The sequence below is a fragment of the Callospermophilus lateralis genome, unplaced genomic scaffold, assembly GCF_048772815.1.
Source record: "Callospermophilus lateralis isolate mCalLat2 unplaced genomic scaffold, mCalLat2.hap1 Scaffold_86, whole genome shotgun sequence".
Taxonomy (NCBI): domain Eukaryota; kingdom Metazoa; phylum Chordata; class Mammalia; order Rodentia; family Sciuridae; genus Callospermophilus; species Callospermophilus lateralis.
The window spans coordinates 5,580,404-5,585,019 of NW_027516693.1; positions in this window are offsets into that span (position 1 = coordinate 5,580,404).

Genomic DNA, 4,616 nt, shown 5'->3' on the forward strand with positions numbered 1-4,616 from the left:
TGCAACAAATATTTATTAGGCACATATTATGCATCAGATATTTTCCTACATACTAAGAATTCAACAGAAAGCAAAACAAAGTTCAAGCAGTCTTGGTGCTTATATCCAACTGTTGTGAAACAGATAAACAAATGAACAAATAAATAGTTGTTATGTTATACAATGCTGAGTACTATTTGTTAAAGGATAAAGTGAGTGTGCGTATACAGAAGATAAGGCAAGAGCCAGATTTTGGTTTTATATAAGGTAGTTGTGGGAGGGAATGCCTCTCCAGTGAGATAGATTTCAGGCAGAGATCTGAGGAAAATAAGTTATGTGAATGGAGTGTAAGCTGCTGCGTTTAGAACACAGTAGGAATAAATCTGAACATGTGTTTTTGAAAAATATTTGGTTTTATTTTAATTTTTATCCCTCTCTTAGAGGATGTGTAACCTTTCTGACTTGGTTTCTTCAAGAGTAATTAAGATCTAATCTCATAGGGTTGCTATAAGAATTAATGGACACAAACACATAATTGAAGTGCTTAAGATTGTGTTTATGTAGGATAAATGTTCAATGTTTAGGTTTTTTTATAAAGAGAGAGAGAGAGAGAGAGAGAGACAGAGAGAGAGAGAGAATTTTTTTTTAAAGAGAGAGTGAGAGAGGGAGAGACAGAGAGAGAATTTTCAATATTTATTTTTTTAGTTTTCGGCGGACACAACATCTTTGTTTGTATGTGGTGCTGAGGATCGAACCCGGGCCGCACGCATGCCAGGTGAGCACGCTACCACTTGAGCCACATCCCCAGCCCCTGAGAGAGAATTTTAGTATTTATTTTTTAGTTTTTGGCAGACACAACATCTTTGTTTTGTATGTGGTGCTGAGGGTCAAACCCGGGCCGCACGCATGCCAGGCGAGCGCACTACCACTTGAGACACATCCCCAGCTCTTTTTTGTTGTTGTTGTTGGTTGTTCAAAACTTTACATAGTTCTTGATATATCATATTTCACACTTTGATTCAAGTGGGTTATGAACTCCCATTTTTACCCCGTATACAGATTGCAGAATCACATCAGTTACACTTCCATTGATTTATACATTGTCATACTAGTGTCTGTTGTATTCTGCTGCCTTTCCTATCCTTTCCTATCCCCCCTCCCCTTCCCTCCCCTCCCCTCTTCTCTCTCTACTCCCGCTACTGCAGTTCATATCTCCCCCTTGTATTATTTTTCCCTTTCCCCTCGCTTCCTCTTGTATGTAATTTTGTATAACCCTGAGGGTCTCCTTCCATTTCCATGCAATTTCCCTTTTCCCTCCCTTTCCCTCCCACCCCTCATCCCTGATTAATGTTAATCTACTTCTCATGCTCTTTGTCCCTACTCTGTTCTTAGTTACTCTCCTTATATCAAAGAAGACATTAGGCATTTGTTTTTTAGGGATTGGCTGGACATCCCCAGCTCTTAACTGTAGTTTTATAATAGCCTAGATTTGTAGTTTAGAGCAAAAATTAACATGCCTATCCTTTAATTTAATATTTTACTAAAACGTATTGTTTTAAAGGTTGGTATTATGTAGGGAGTTGTTTCCTATGTTCAAGGTCAACTTAATATCAGCAGTTTATGACAGTTCTTAAAAACTTTTGGGTGATGTCACCTGTAAGTATCAGCTCTGTTTTGGATCATTCTCTGGGGCAGTTGAACTGATAAAATAAATATAATTCAATTTGCTTTTCATGATCTTCTTACCCTTGTAGTGTGGGAGAAGCTGCTTTACTTAAATCTATCTTGACCAATTATCTGATATATATAGTTGCTGGGAGCCATCAGCCAAGTAGGTATGACAATTTCCTTGCCAGTGTACTCCCATGCTGTCTAGTGGAAGGACTCCTGAAAGGTGATCTTGCTCAAGGACCAGGGCGGATCCGTGTTTAGGGTGTTCCCGTTTAGCATAATAGGAGATTAGGGTGTTCCCCATTTAGAATAGGGCGTATCCTGCTGCCTGAGTTCCTCTTGAGTTCTTAGGGTTAGATAGTATATTTGGGAGACAGAAGCCCAGGAGTGGTGGATTTGGGCAGAGAACGTGGATTCCCCCAGAATGTGTTTGTAGACGGCCGGTGTGAGTTCGGGAATAAAGAATTGCTGTTTGAATTTACAAAGCTGTGAGTGGCTCGTGATTTGTGCCCAGCCAGAGACTGCAGCATATAGTACCTATAAATATGTGTGCTATAACTTCCATGGATAGTAAAATTTAAGATGAAGGATTAATATCATGATATAAATTAGAGATAAAGTATTTTTTAAGAAAAGCTTAATGAAATCCCTGAAATATCCAAAGAATTATCACTAAAGAATTGACTTGATTTTAAGATTTTTACATTCTTGTATTTTTACATACCATAGGAACTATAACTTACTTAATATTAATGCAAACACTTTTTCACCCCTTGATCATCTTTTAAATATATATAGCCAAAATCTCTATTATTATAAGAACCCATCTAAGTTAAAGTGTCGTAACATTCACAATTCTATTATTTTAGCAGTTTGTTTGCCTTGGTTGTTTACTCTTGAAAACCATAATATTTTTCTGATTATGTTAAAGTGATGTTTGTCAAAATATAGCTTGCTGTAGTTTTTTTTTTTTTCATGGCAATACAGTGGTAGGGAATTAATTAACTTAGGGGGACCCTTTCTTCAGATGCTATTTGTAATTAAGAATGATTAGTTTTAACTTTTGTGAAAGATAAAATTTAAAATAAAAATATTTAGTTTTAAGATGTATAAGCAAAAATATCAAGATTGTTATTATGTCTTGAAGATTTTAACAGGTTTTCCTCCCATTTATTCAAGTGTGTATTGTTTTAGGATTAATTATTATATTTTTACGTGTTTGAGTTTAATAAACAGGGACATCATCAATTTTGTTTTTATTCTTTGATTTATACATTAATAAGTATACATGAAATGGTTTACAATAATCCTGAACTAGAAAATTGATTTTATGCATGCTGTAGGCAGGCCTTAGATGTTTAAGCCCCAAGTGAATCTTGGTAGACTAGCAGAATATCCTCTCAGACTCTCATATATTCAAAGCAAAGCAATAAATCATGGTATTACAAGGTTGTATTAGTTGACTTATTGCTGTTTTGTGACCATAGGTAGGGAGGACTGCTGTTTAAAGTCATGTCATCCGTTCTCAAATCAGTCAGGCATGAAGCCTTGTCATATGCCTCTATAATTGTACCACACCAAACTTTCTCTAACTAGTCAGCTGGGGCTGTGCATTTTGTCTCAAACACCCAGCTGGCCAGCATCTGACAGGAGCTTTCTCATCATCCTGTCAGTAATATGTTAACTAGAGTGTATCTTTGTGGCCTGTAGAAGCAGGTGGAAGGGATGCTTCTCTTTAAAGCAGATGTCTAAGTGTTAGCTACTATTTGGACCAATATTTAGTTGGTAAATATTAACATTTAAAAGTCTGTAAGCATGTTAGTTACAGAGATTTGATTGTGCAGGGCCTTTTCTTTCTAGAGTATTTAGAGCAAGCAATATATTGTGAGTGTTGAAATTACATTAATAAACTGTAATTTCTTCCTTTGTTATAGTTGCCCCCAGGCATTTAAGAATATGCTTTTCTCTCCCTTTCTCATTAATTCTATCAAGGGCATACCCAAAAGGAAATCTTGTGATTCCCCAGAAAATCAGCTCTTAACATAATTTTTATATGTTTAGTTTGACTAAAGAGGAGTTCAGAGGATTTTAACCTCTCCATCTGGATTGTACATATTCTTGATTTGTCTATTAATGGTACCACCTGTATCAGCATTTAATCTGATACCTGAACCTCAGAGATTCTTCCTGGAGATTAAGAATTGAACAGTTGGCAGAAGAACAAAGAGTATGCAGGCCTACTTGTTTCTTAAGGGTCTTGAAGAGTGCTTTTGACATTTGTGTTCTTAAGGCTTTAAGGAGTGGTGCAGTTAAAAATTGTTATTGGGCTGAGGTTGTGGCTTAGTGGTAGAGTGATCGCCTTGCATGTGTGAGACCCTGGGTTCGATCCTCAGCACCACATAAAAATCAATAAGTGGAATAAACGTATTGTGTCCCACTATAACTAAAAAGTAAATATTTTGAAAAAATTATTATCAGAACCTTTCAGGGAAAGATATTTTAGGAACAATTTTTAGATCGTGAATTCTACCCAATTATATCAGCTGAAACTCTAGGTAATAATTCTGCTTATCATTGTGTTGTCTGACATGTACACTGCTGCTGTGAACATTGTGGTATGGCTGACTGCAGTGTTGAAATGGGCATGTTGATGTCATCATGAAATGCCTTTTAGGTAGGGATATGTGGAGGTTATTTGGAGGAGGTCTCAAATGAAAACTAGAAGTATTTATAACTTGCATTTCTCTTGGAGCTAAAAGCTCTGTTTTTCATGGAATTAATCACATTTGTTTCTGGCTTAGAGTTTAGTCCATTTGTTTTTAAAAGTGAAAAATTGACTTTTAATTCACAAAGAAGAATTTTTAGTAAAACAATTATGGAATTGTCTCAGAGGTGTATTAAATTGTTGCTCCCCTAGGTTCTATAAGTTTTGTTCTCATAGCAAATCTCCAGAGTGGCCTTGGACA